Source organism: Ambystoma mexicanum, chromosome 4q (genome assembly GCF_040938575.1).
Source record: "Ambystoma mexicanum isolate Mex_15411 chromosome 4q, UKY_AmexF1_1, whole genome shotgun sequence".
In the NCBI taxonomy this organism is placed as follows: Eukaryota; Metazoa; Chordata; class Amphibia; order Caudata; family Ambystomatidae; genus Ambystoma; species Ambystoma mexicanum.
Window position 1 is genome coordinate 54,450,695 of NC_090928.1, and position 14,511 is coordinate 54,465,205.

General features: G+C 46.8%; 1 long non-coding RNA gene across 1 annotated transcript in view; it reads right to left on the reverse strand.

The window, feature by feature from the left end:
* Positions 1-14,511, reverse strand: part of LOC138468472 (uncharacterized) — a 44,755-nt gene that overhangs the window by 1,089 nt on the left and 29,155 nt on the right. The gene's annotated exons all lie outside the window — the stretch shown is intronic.

The window sequence follows — 14,511 nt, forward strand, 5'->3', positions numbered from 1 at the left end:
GTAATAAAAGAACGGCAAATGTAAATTACAGATTCAGACACTATTTATACAGAAAAATTCAAATTCTATTATATAATTTGCATATAAAACCGTCTGTGATTTCTCAAAGCATATTAAGATGACAGAATGCATGTACCACAGTTTCTTTTCTGCATGACTCTCAGTGTGTTAAAAGGAATGTGTTAAAAAATACATATTGAGAACTATAGTCTGGATTGTAGAAAGAGATTTTGCTTTTTTTGTCATACTGTAACGTTATTACGATATTCTTTTTAGTGAGATAATTTGCCCATAGAAATATCCATATTATCCATATTATCTGTTAAACACAGCATGGAAAATATGACCATGACCCTGGTATGTTACATCAAGATGAAAACACTACCAGACAGTTAATAACAAGGAGAACTGGCACGAGAAAAAACAACCTGCAACTCTGCCGGTCTGCCATTATAGATAGTGCCCAAATCAAAAAGGCAGAATGGCAGTTCGAGCTTCGACAGGCATCAGAACTAAATGATGTAGATCGAGGAAATGCTGACATAAAGTCGAGTGCGACTACCACGCCCACATCGTCAGCATGACGACTTCTGCCGGCCAAAGGACTACAAGGGGAACATGGACACACAAGGCATGCATTGCCAAAATGCAAAAGAAGGTTTTGTGTCCACAAACAATGGCTCGCTCGGACCTCCATGTACCTCGGAAATGGCCCATAGAAGGGAATGATCACAACCCAAAAGTACAAACTCACTGGGCACCCAGTAGGGCAAGCAGCATGAGAAGTGTGATAAAGAAAAAAAATCAAAGCAAACATATCTTGCATACAGGACACTTAACCTTGATGGCCAGGCTGGCGGACCATGGTCTGCAAAAAGTGCAAGGCTCTAGCCAAGAGCTACATACTCCCAGCAGCCTCAGTACTAACGTGACCAGTGCCAGACTGTATGGGCCCTATGGACGCACACACCACATGTCGGAAAATCCATATCTCACACGCATCTGAAGACTATCACGTCCATCATCGACTTGCAAGTATTTTTCAAACACCTGGTCTGCAACAACAGAGCTATACAGTCAAATGTGTTGTACTGTACACAACAACGCCATCTACCTGCAGCGGCTGATGGCAGGCACGCAGGGCATGTTACCTGGGACATCACTGAATCCCTTGCACCTGTAGCAATCATGATTAAGCCAGTCCAGCAAGCCAAGTGGAACAACCAGCCTAAAAACCTGTGAATGACATTATTTATGAGCATCCATTTGGATGGTTGTGGTGGCTATGAACAGCTGTTCACAAGAAACCCCGCCAGCCATGTTTGCTCTGTGATGTCATAAGTGGCAGATCTGAGCAGGTCTATAGTTGGCTGTTAAACTGAAGAGTTAGAGCCCATGAAGCTGTATAATCAGAAAAGTATCAAGACCTCAGAACGTGGTTTTACTTTAGAGTGGGTGAGAAAGACATAAGCAAGTGATATGAATGGCATGTGAGAAGGCACACACCATCGCTAATGCACAGCCAATGGGCAGGCTGAAAATCAAGAAGATACAGGCATGGTCATGTGCCTGTCATAAGACAGCAACATCCCAAAGGACACGAACAATCTAGAACTGAAGACTAAACATTACCCATACTGAAAACTCCCTCTATAGCATAATTGTATGGAAGCCTATAAAACGAGTGTGCTAGAAAGAGCCAGGTGGAATTCTTTTTTGGATATGGATACTCTGTCTGATTTTTCCATGCATTGCAATGAAATAAAGCTGACTCTAAATCTGTTGAATCTACATCTCAGCATGGCGTGGTTTTTCCTCCACAACCCTCAGAGGGCAAATACATATTGCACACAACATGTCAGCCTTTCTATCCGCACCAAGACACAATTGAAACCATGCAGTACTAGTTGCCCTGTACAGTACCTGCCGATGGGCAATGGCCTCCTAATATGACCAAGGACTCTGTGCATGCCCACACTTTACTGTAGATGATATCATCTGCAAACCCAAGCTGCACCCAGTGGACCTGCCTAATAGCACCAAAGCCACACCCCTCTACATGATGCGTGCACAGCTCTAAGAACCAGTCGGGAATTCCGAATAGTTCTGTTCAGGCAGTTGAACCTGTTGTGTAGCTGAGGAATTCTTTCTGCCAATGTACGTCTAAGGAGTATATAAGGACTGACTGAGAGATCTATTGACCCAAAGATGGAAAACGCCACAGGAAACCGCTGACCTGCAAAGGAAGGCACAGTTAAACAACCAGGAAATTAAATAATGCAAACAACATTGAACAAGATATAATAACTTATACCTTGGTACTTGAAGATGTGGACAAGATATCAGCAATATTGTTTCCTAACAAGGGGGACGTTATCCTACAACAAGGACAACATAACTCACATGAGTATGTCAAAAACAAGGAGGTAAGCAGAAAATCAGGTGCAAGATATAATAAGGACTTACCACTGAGCTAGTAAGCAGTAGGGTGTAACAGAACAGGATAAGGGAAAAGTCCAGTGAAAATCCTCCTATCCTCACTGGCGCGAGGACACTTGAAAATCCCCAGAAAGTCTCCAGTTCAAGAATGTTGCCAAACCTATCACCCACCGGCACGAGGACGCCTAAATGTGCTCCAAGAGGCAGTCTATAGTCCGGGCAACACTGAAGAACGGTGCAGCTCGAGATGTTGACAGCTGAGGTGACGAAGAGGAGTTTCCGGTGATTCACATAGGAGAGAATAGTTCCAGGTGAGTAGCGATGAAACAAGGAATGCAATACAAATGCGGGAAAAAACAAAGTCCAGGAAATGGTCCAAAGTCAGCAACGTGCGGGCAAAAACAAGACACACTCCATAGGCAAAACAGGTCAGAGGCAGTCCGGATTCAGCAACATGGGGGCAATTTACAAGGTACATTCCGTGGGCAAGAAGAGGTTAGGAAGGCAAGCCGGGGCCAGTTCAGCAGAGACGATACCAAAGGAAAAGGCACAAGAAAGGTCGTAGGACGTAGCCAAGTCAATAAACCAAGAATCGAGTATACGAACGTAATGCTGCAGAAAACGAATTCAAGAAGCAACGAACTAGATGGCAGGCGGGGCTAAGAATGAATGAAAGATCACATGAATAGCGGGAAGAGCGAGTTAACCGTGCCGGGACACGTGACCCACGGAACACAGAGCATCAGCGTTTCCAAGGGCAACCCCCTATTCCACCGAAACGTCCGACGAGGGGCTAGAACTTAATAACATGTTCTGGGTACGGGTGATCTACGAATAACACAGGGATAACATGCACTATTCTGGAGAAGGGAGATATCAGCCTACGAGACGGTACGCCAGAAACCTTGCAGATAGGTTATTTCCTGACAGCATCCTCCCCCAATGACACAACAATGTCTTCAGATGCCAAGAATCGGGATATCCCGAGCATGAATGTTTGACTCAGGTTCCCAGGTGCGCTCCTCCGGACCATACCCCTTCCAGTGCACCAAATACATGCGAGTACCCCTCGAGACCTTGGAGTCCAGAATGGCATTAACCTCAAACTCCTCGGAACCCTGCACCATAAGAGGTGGAGGTCGGGCCATGAGTCTAGTACCTTCCACGTATGGCTTAATTAGGGAGACGTGAAAAAACGTATGGATCTTCCGTCACAAAGGTAAGGCCAATTTGACTGCAACAGGATTAATAACAGCCTGAACCAGATAAGGACCGACAAAATGAGGCAGCAGACATTTGCGACCAGGTAGACGAAGGTTCTTGGTGGATAACCAGACTTTAGTACCATGGAGGTAGGATGGTGCGGCTGTCCGGTGCCGATCCGCATACTCCTTGGTCTTGTCCCATGCCTCCGTCAACTGCATTTTCGCTGCTTTGTGTACAGCGGAGAGATCACGAAGACAAGCACAGACTGCCGGATTAGCCTGCTCCTGAGTCAGATCTAAAGAAAGAGTAGGTGGATTCTGGCCATACATAACAAAGAAGGGTGTAGAACCTGTAGAAACATGAAGTGAGTTGTTATATGCGAATTCCCCATGAACGAGCACTGAATACCAGGTTTCCTGATACTGTAGGGTGAGACAACACAAGTACTGCTCTAGCGTTGCATTAAGGTGTTCAGTTTGACCGTCCGTCTGTGGGTGGTAGGAAAGGAGTATCAATCATCAATACCCATGGTGGACGTGAGGTGTCTCCAAAAACGAAAGGCAAACTGTGATCCCTGATCCGAGATAATCACATCAGGGAGGCCAAAGAAATGAAACCCGTTCCTCAAGAAAAGATCAGCAAGCGCAGGAGCAGTAGGCAAACCCTTAAATGGAATGAACAAAGCAAACTTCGAGAAATAATCAACCACTACCCAAATAGTGTCAGAGCCTTTGACAGTTGGCAGTTCAACGATGAAATCCATCGAGATCATGGATGACTTGGCACAGGTAGAGGCATTATCAGTCCCATCGGTTTGTTTATGGAGTTTTTACTTTGAGCACAAACTGAACATGATGCTATGTAAACAGCAACGTCCCTGCGCATAGACGGCCACCAGCACCATCACTGTAGTAGTTCAAGGGTATTTCGGGAGCCAGGATAGGCTGCCACCAGGGAATCATGACACTACTTAAGTGCACCCCTGAACAAAAGGCAAGGAGTGCACGACGTCCATATTGTAATTCTTGATCTCATCAGGATTCTTAGCCACCCAATCCTGGATGGAAACCTTCAAAGAAGGTTGCAGTGTACACGCACAGATAACTTGACTCTCCAGAAGAATGCCCCCTTCCCAAGAGCAAGGAGGAGAACCATGCATCCTGGATTAAGCATCAGCCTTTGAATGCAATGAACGGGCCCGAAAAAAGTCAAAGTAAAGTTGTACATGGAGAAAAACTCATGCCCTCTGGCATGATGAGCGGTAGTACACTTCACTGATTTCAAAGCAAGTAGATTCTGATGATCTGAATATACCTGTACAGGATTTGGGGTACCGAGCAGATGATGTCTCCAAAAAATGAAGGCATCCTTAATAGCCAACAGCTCCCGCTCCGTGACCGTGTAGTTCAATTCATACGGAGTTAGTTTGCGGTAGTGATAGGCTAAAGGGTGTATGAGTCTGGTATTGCTACATAATTGTGATACTACAGCACCAACCGCAACTTCAGAAGCATCGGCTTCTACATAAAAAGGCTGACCTGGATCAGGATGCTGAAGCACGGGTGCTGTGGTAAGGGCAGCCTTTAAAAGGCAGCCTTTAATGTGTCAAAAGAACGTTGTGCCTCGGGACCCCAAACAAAACATTGTTTGCTGCTGGTCAGAGCGGTCAAAGGAGCCACAGTCTCAGAAAAAGAACGAATAAAACGTCTGTAAAAATTGGCAAAGCCAAGGAAAGACTGCAATGATTTCACAGACGTAGGAGGGGGCCAGTCCAAGACAGCTCTCACCTTGGCAATGCTCATCTTGATTCCTTTGCTAGTAATGTCATATCCAAGGAATTCCACCTCCTTGACATGAAACAAGCACTTCTCTAACTTGGCGTATAAACGATTTTCCCGCAAATGCCATAAAACGTTAGAAACGTGCACAACATGGTCTTCATAGGAATAGACCACGATGTCATCCAGCTTAACTATGACAAATTGGTGTAACGTGTCACTAAAAACATCATTAATGAAACTTTGGAATGTTGCTGGAGCGTTACAAAGGCCGAAAAGCATAACAAGATACTCAAATAAGCCGTATTTTGTCTTAAAAGCTGTCTTCCATTCGTCTCCCTTTCTCATCCTTACAAGATTGTAAGCCCCTCGTAAATCCAACTTGGTGAAATACTGAGAAGAACCAATTGGTCCAATAGAACGGATATAAGGGGAATCGGATATTGATTTCATATAGTAACCGCATTGAGCTTGCAGTAGTCTATACAAGGCCGTAAATCCCCCTCTTTTTTATGGATGAAAAAGAGGGGAGATGCAGCTGGAGAACGAGACGGGCCTATGAAGCCTTTTTTCAAAGCCTTATCCAGATAGTCCTTGAGGACTAGATTTTCCTTCCGAGTGAGGGCATACACCCGCCCAGAAGGAATCCGGGTCCATTGCACCCGATCAATCGGACAATTGTAAGGACGGTTAGGAGGTAAGACCTCCGCTCCGACCTTATCAAACACATCCTTGAAGGCCTCATATTCATTGGGAAGTATGACAGAGGACACAGCCCCGATTATAGTAGCAGAATCCGATAAGGAACAACCCGGAGTGAAAGACTCAGCTCCAAAAGAAAAGCAATGGTCAGTACAAAACTGCGAGGAGAACGTGACGGAACCGGTTTGCCAGTCCACTACCGGATTGCGTGAAACAAGCCATGGTAATCCCAAAATGATTTTGAATTGAGGAGCAGCGATTATATCAAAGCAAATCTCCTCTACATGCCCACTCTCCAGGGTCACGGTGAGAGGAATGGTACGTTCAGTGACCGAACCCAATAACAATGTGGTTCCATCCACCGCATTAACCAACTCCGGATGTTCTTTGGGCGTAACGTATTGAGCATCAATGTAGTTTCCTGTTGCCCCTGTTGCCCCTGAATCCAAAACCGCCCTAGCTGACCATGGTTTTCCAGAGTGGTATGCAAGGTAGGTGTGCACAATAAATGGCAGCGAAAGACAGGAGCACTGATTATAACTGCTCGGCAGAGGGGCTCTTTCTACTGCCGGGCTGTCACGTCCTCGATCTTGCCCTCCTCCCGACACTTACCCGGCACCATCCGTCCCCATACCCACCACTCACACCAACGGGGAAGACACAGCAGGCGGGATGTCCGAGGGGGCAGGATCACCTCCTTCCGCCCATTTCCGTGTTGGCGCTTGCCTTGGCGTCTCATCCATGCCCGACGGCTCCGGGGTCGTCGGCTCCAGCTCCCGCGCACGGGAGAACCCGATCGCGTCCCGCTCAGATGAGCACGTGACTACTCACGGGTTCCTCGTCTATAGCCGACGCCGGCGTCCACATTAGTGGCGCCCGGCCTCACGTGACGCTCCTGTGCGGTCATGTGCCTTATCACGTGATCTAAACTTTCCTTCAAAAGGAGCCGAGAGGAAACACTCAGTGCTTCACAGCTGTTTCTTCCAGAGACCTGTTCGGCATACCCTCTTTCTTCTAGCTACAGTTTGGAACTCGACCACGGAACGTTACTTGGACTTGTCTTGGATTTCCCTTTGGATTCAACGTATCTTCTGGACCCTTGGAACTCTTGACCCCCTTTCTGGCCCTGGAATTGCTTTGGATTACCCTCTTGTCTTGGCGAACTCCTAACCACACCATTCTTGTCTATCACGTTTTGCCTCTTGAGTATTTGGGGTTCACCACCTGGACCTTGGGTTGACTGGCTGTCTGGTCACGCTCTGGCTGCAGGTGTGAGTTGGAGGAACTGCAGTACATCCCGGCCTGCTGTTGGTCTTCCCTGGTTGTCTATTCAGGTTTCCCACCGGTTCTATCATCCCCAGGGTAAGCTTTGCCATTTTCCTTGTTGCTTGCACTGCCATTATTATTCACAGTATATCTGATACTAACCTTTGCCTTACAGCACTCAGGGGTCCTTCCGGTGTTCCCGGTATCTGACTGACGACGCCACTCATCACCTGTGGCCTCAAAGATTGCTAGGGCAGTATACTTTCATCTGCTCGAGCGGTACTTGGGGACGGAGGTAGTTTATAGCTGCACGACCATCAAGGCGGATCACCAAGATCAGAACACGGGCCCTGGCATTTCCCTGTTTCTTGGGTTTTTTAGGGCACTCCCTCAAAAAATGCTCCGAGGAGCCACAATTGAAACACAAATTGTTCTTCCTGCGAAGTTCCCTTTCTTCCGAAGACAAAGGACCCTGAACAGCACCAATCTGCATAGGTTCACCATTGTTAGTAGGAGGGAGAGTGACGACACTTCTCTTTTCTCCTTCTCACCGCCCGTCGGGAGTCGATTTGCAGAACCAAATCCAGTAACTCAGGAAATGTGGTAGGGACCGCAGGAATGGTTGCCAGAACGTCCTTCAGAGCATCCGAAAGTCTCTTATAAAACAGAGCAGCCTTCTTGTCTTCTGGCCAACCCGTTTCTGCCAACAGTTGATTAAATCGGGCGAGATAGGCTAACAAGGTTGTATCCCCTTGCCGCAAGGCAAGTAGCTCCAGACCCGTAGCCTGAGCCTTGTAACGGGTATCAAAAACGCGTGACATGGCATCAATTAAGCCATCACAATCGTAAAGCAAGTGACTCCCTTGTTCCAAAAGTGGATTAGCCCAAATAGCAGCCATACCTCCCAAATAAGACAAAACAAATGCTGCTTTGGTAGTTGCATCCGAAAATTAGGAGGGAAGGCACAAGAAATGCAAACAGCCCTGATTAATGTAAGTCCAGAATGTCTTAGAGTCACCATACAACTGTTCCAGAGGGACATATAGTAGTCCATCATGGTGCCAGCAACTCAGAGGGAGTTGAGTAGCAGAGGCCCTGTGTGAACATGCAACACAGTGAGAGGGACATCTCTTCCGACCATTTCCAGCACTGCTTTTAAATCCTATTTCAGTAATTTTTGAAAGGAGACTTTACCCTCGAAGAACCCGATAGCTGGAACGGAGCTATCAACTCGTGCTGAGAAGGTTCGAGCATGTGCTGTGCTCCAGTCCCATCTTGTGCCGTGCTAAAAACACGAGGAAGGGAAACCTCAATGCAATCTCATCCTGACTTATTATTTGAACACCGTTTCCTTTATTTGAATACCCTATCCCACACTCTTTCTGTAATTAGTAAGGAATTGGCAATAGTTTTTTTTTAGTATAGGCTTTTTACTTTGACAAGACGCCACAAGGACTGCCTTATTTTTCATTTGATGGTCAACGCTTGCTCCCATCTTAGATTTAAGTTTAGGTTAGGGGTTTTTCCACCCGGCACTTACAGATTAATTAACACCCTTGAACTGTGATCACTTGTGTCTGTCTTTACTGTTGTCACCATGAGTTCCTTACAAGTGCCATGGACAAGAAGGAATCCAGGATCACACCAAGTGTTTTTGCCTGATCCGAAACAGATCCCTCTCGAACCATGCTTGCGTGTTGCAAAATCCCTTGTTCCCCAAGCCAATAACTGGGCCACATACCAAGGTCATCGGAGAAGGCCAAGAGGATACGCTCTCTGTATTTTTCCCCTTCCTCCACAGAGACCCTAGCACACCCAGGCAAAGATGCTCCCTCTGCCTATTCGGTATTTCCCTGTAAGGCGCCCAGAGTAAATCCATCACTTTGGCCGGGTGTGTGTCCATGTCTCCTAAACATGTCCAATATGTCCCCATATCGTCCCTCATATGTTCTAGGATCACTCGCAATTGGGCAGACTTGTAGTAAAGAGTAAAATCCGGGAAGCTGATACTCCACTCCTCCCCTGGGAGGGGGAGGATAGATCTTTTGATCCTTGGGGTCTTGTTTTGCCAGACAAACCTCTGCACACTATAGTGGAGGTCCCTGAAGAAGCTCTCTGGGATCTTCGTGGGTAGGGCCGTGAACAGGTACAGAATGCTTGGGGGAATGCTAATTTGCACCGCTGTCATTTGCCCATACCAAGATAGTGTCAGGGGGCACCACTGGTTCAAATAATTTTTTATGGCCGACAGAAGAGTTTGAGTTGACTGCCGCGAGTGTCGATAAGTTTCTGGTGAGCTGGACCTCCAAGTACGTAATCGCTGATTGCTCTACTCTTACCCCTATCATACGGTTCCTTTGGTCTAGGCCTGGGTCTGTAACTCGGATCAGCATTATTACCGATATAGGTTTGTTAATTCGCAGCCCAGAAACGGCCGCAAATGTATCAATGAGAGAGAGTAATGCAGGGAGTGAGGAGGGTGAATCTACCAGGTACCCCAATATATCATCCGCGAATAGGAAAAGTTTAAACTCGTCTTCCTTTCGAATACCCTCTATTCCTTGATGTTTTCTTATTGCTATCGCCAGGAGCTCCATCATGAGCGCATACAATAAGGGGGAAAAAAGGGCACCCCTCGCTCCTGCCTCTGGTTAACTGAAACAATGCTGATAGTTCCCCATTAACCTGGACCCGGGCACACAGCGCCCTGTATAGTGCTCCAACCCATTTCAGTATGTTTTCCCCTACTCCCATTTATTCCAGGAGGATAGCTATATACTTCCACTCCACCCTATCAAAGGCTTTCTCCGAGCCCAGTGAGAGGAGGCAAGCGTCGAGGTCAGCGTCCAGAGCATAGTCCATGAAGATGATTGTCTTCCAAATACTATCCAAACCCTGGCACCCTCTGATAAAGCCGACTTCGTCACCATGGACCAGGGACGCCATCAATCCTTACAATCTCTTTCCTAGCACTTTCGCCAGAATGTTCACGTCTGTATTGAGAAAGGAGATTGGTCAGTATGACAAACACTGTGTCGGGTCCTTACCCTCTTTTGGGATCACCACTATGGTGGCCCACATCATTGACTCGGGGCAAACCCCCCCCTTCCAGAACTGCGTTAAAGACTCTCGTTAGGTATGGGGCCAGTGTGGATCGATAGATCTTAAAACCTTTTACTGAGAACCTGTCTTGCCCCGGTGTCATGCCCCCTCTCATTTCCTTGATCGCCTGGACAACCTCTTCCTCCGTTATTGGTGTGTCCAACCCTGAGGTTTCCCTAGGTAACCCCGGTATGGGTAGCTGTGCCAAGAATTCAACTATGCGCGACTTGTCACCATCAAATTCTGACTTGTATGGCAGTTTGTAAAATTGTCTAAAGGTCGCCCGTATGCAAGTGGTGTCGTAGTGCATGGTCCCCACATCGACTTTCACGCCCCTAACCATCGTACTTTTCTGGGTTTCCCTCAATTTCCAGGCTCAGATCTTATACGCCATGGTGCCCTTATTGGATGATTTTTGTTTGAGAAACAACTCTTTCTTCTCGGTCTTGCTCAGCAGTAAGTCTTTTAGCTGCGATTTATAACTCTCATCCGGTTTAGGGAGCGAGAACCTCCCGGGGCCCGTGCAGGTTGGAGCTCTACGATTTTCCCCCAAAGGAGGTCTTCCTGTGTCTTCCCCTACTTTTTCCTGCAGGTTCCTGTCCGTATTAGGATCCTGCAGATTGTGGACTTGAATGCCTTGAGTCCACAGGGTGTGTGGATCCACCTCCCCGTTATCATTCAATTCAAAATATTCTGTTATCTCAGCAAGCAGTGCGCAGGCAATCTCCATATCTTTCAGAAGGGAATCATTACATTTCCACCTTCCTGTAAGCGGTAGCCCCAAACGTTCTCCCATTGTTATGCACACTAGGCCATGGTCCGACCATGGTACTGGGTCCACACGGAAGTGCCCAACGTGGCCAAATATGGAACTGTCTACCAAGATGTAATCAATCCTTGAAAAGGATTCATGGACTCGCGAGTAGAACATAAAGGGGGGGTCTCCCAAAGTCAGGGGGTCCACCAAACTCAGGTCCAAGTTAATCTTATGCAAGTTCCGTGATGTAGCCTCATCTTGCTGGTGCTCCAGGTGACCATTATTTTCCTGTCTTTGCAGGGGGTCCAGGACCATACTGAAGTCTCCGCCTAACATAAGGGGGTCCCCCCCGAAGAGTTGGAACTTGTCCCTAACCTTCTACCCAAAAAGATACCTGACCTTCGTTCGGGCAGTTTAGCCTCTCCCAGTGTCAATGGGTTCCAAATACCTTCTCTAACAAACAGATAGTGGCCTTCCAGATCTCTAAGGGTAGTGTCCACCTCAAACCCCAGACTGTTAGACATGATGATAGCCACCCCTTTCTTTTTCGATGTGAACGAGGCCCGGTAGACTTCCTCTATCCTTCCTCCTCGATAGGTTGGTTCCTTCCCCTGCAGCCAATGTGTTTTTCCTGAAGAAAGAGCAGGTCAAGGTTAGCTCGGGAGAATTCTTGGGCCAGGAGAGCTCTTTTCGTCAGAGAGTTAACTCCTCTAGTATTCAGAGAGCCCACCACCAGGGCTGGCAAAGTACTAGCCATTGAGACTTAGGAAACAATATCCTCTTGTATACACATTGAAACTCCAAACTTTGTCCCCAGATCTGTCCACTACTGTCTGAGGGCCTAAGTATGAACCTTGACAAGTGCATGAAACCACCAAAACTATGAACCCCAACACCCCTGGGCCTCATAACTGAGTCCTGCCTCCCGTTGCCTGTGATCCCAACCCCCACCCCTATGTCGAAAAAAAGAAGGTCAGGCGCGCACTCTAGTTCCCAGTCATTTAATCCTGATGTGAGTAATAACAGGGTTAAATCCCAACAAAGTTAAAAAAATAACAGGGTTGAATCCCAGATGCAAATAGTCCCAACAATGTTAAAAAATTACCAGGGTTAAATCCCAACTTCTGCAATTCAAATGCACAATAGTTCTACTCCTCCAAGTACTTTCAAGTCTCAAACTCTCATCAGGGAGGCTGTGTTGGCTGTGTTCCTTTTCAGGTGTTGCTATTTACTTTTTCAATTTCAGTCTCTGGGGATTCTGGTTATTGTAGTGATGGCACACGAGTTTCATTCAGGAGACCAGGAACCAACTCCCCTCCAAACACACAAATCTTACCCAAAATTGGGGGAGGGGGGAAAACCATGACTATGGCTCTCCAAAGTGGGGGCATAATAACCCCAGTGCTGCTGCCTCTGGAGCCCGGGTCTCCTGCAACATTAAGTAGAAAAAGAAGGTCAGGCGCGCACTCTAGTTCCCAGTCATTTAATCCTGATGTGAGTAATAGCAGGGTTAAATCCCAACAAAGTTAAAAAAATAACAGGGTTGAATCCCAGATGCAAATAGTCCCAACAATGTTAAAAAAAATTACCCGGGTTAAATCCCAACTTCTGCAGTTCAAATGCACAATAGTTCTACTCCTCCAAGTACTTTCAAGTCTCAAACTCTCATCAGCGAGGCTGTGTTGGCTGTGTTCCTTTTCAGGTGTTGCTATTTACTTTTTCAATTTCACTCTCAGGGGATTCTGGTTATTGTAGTGATGGCATAAGAGTTTCATTCAGGAGAGCAGGTACCAACTCCCCTCCAAACACACAAATCTTACCCAAAATTGGGGGAGGGGGAAAACCATGACTATGGCTCTCCAAAGTGGGGGCATAATAACCCTGGTGCTGCTGCCTCTGGAGCCCGGGTCTCCTGCAACATTAAGTAGAAAAAGAAGGTCAGGCGCGCACTCTAGTTCCCAGTCATTTAATCCCGATGTGATTAATAACAGGGTTAAATCCCAACAAAGTTCAAAATTCAGTTGTGATTTAACCCTGGTATTACTCACATCAGGATTAAATGACTGGGAACTAGAGTGCGCGCCTGACCTCCTCGACTGCAACTGAAACTCCCAACCGCCCACTCCCCTTCCTCAAATCCCCCACCCCAAACCCGATCATCCTATCACACGCAGCCACCCAACCCCGCCCGAAGCCTGCACATTTTTCTGCTTGCCCACTTTTCCCTAGCATCACCATCCTTACCCCTCTCCCTCCACTCTCTCCCCCACCGCCCCATCCCGCTCCAGCACCAAAACCAACCCTGCCTGCAGATGTGAACTGTATCCTATTTAACGCCCGATCTGTCGAGCAGACATGAATGTGTAGGACAATCTTGAACGCCTGAAATGAACAAAAATGCATAGAACGGACCTGTCCGCACGGAATTGCGTGACGTACATAGTATGCTTTGGAATGCAGGGAATACATCATACCACACCCCACGCTTACTCTCTCCCTTACACCACCACTCAACTAGAACACAGAGATACTATGACACCATTCGGTATAACTGTTCTCATATCAACATCTCCCGCTCACTCCCCATCACTCTAATTAAACATTGCTGTTTCGCACCCCCCAGCCAGGCGTTCTCCTCAGGCCTAATGCAGCCACACTTGATCTGGATAAAGCCGGCCAGAGCGAACACATACTCCTGATCTCTCAACCACCACACCTACCGCTAAGAAGCAGATACCACTTGAATTCCGCACCAGCTGCACACATAACTGGTGCGCACACGCACTTTTTGGACTCTCTCTACTCTCTCTACTGACCCAACTTCGGTTCCCAAGGGCGTTCAACCTACCAGCGCCTTCAGACCATACCAATGGTATATAAGGCGCTATATAAATGCAAAATAACATAACATAACATTCACGAGGCCCTCTTACTTCATCCTTATTCGCCCCATCCATTATCAATGGCTGTTCTCACTTGGGCCTTGCCCTCGCAATGGTTGTTGGTATGTGGCCACGTCCTTTCCGAAATTTGATGTAATGAATCCTTCACCAACCTCAATCTTTACACTTAACCAAATATGGCTATGTCCTGATGGTATATCACGCCCATAACAAACAACAACAAACATTTAATGGCAGTCCTTCCACGCAACAAATTCAAATACATGCCTACTTTTCAAAGTGTGTATATATATATATATATATATATATATATATATATATATATATATATATATATATATATATATATATATATATA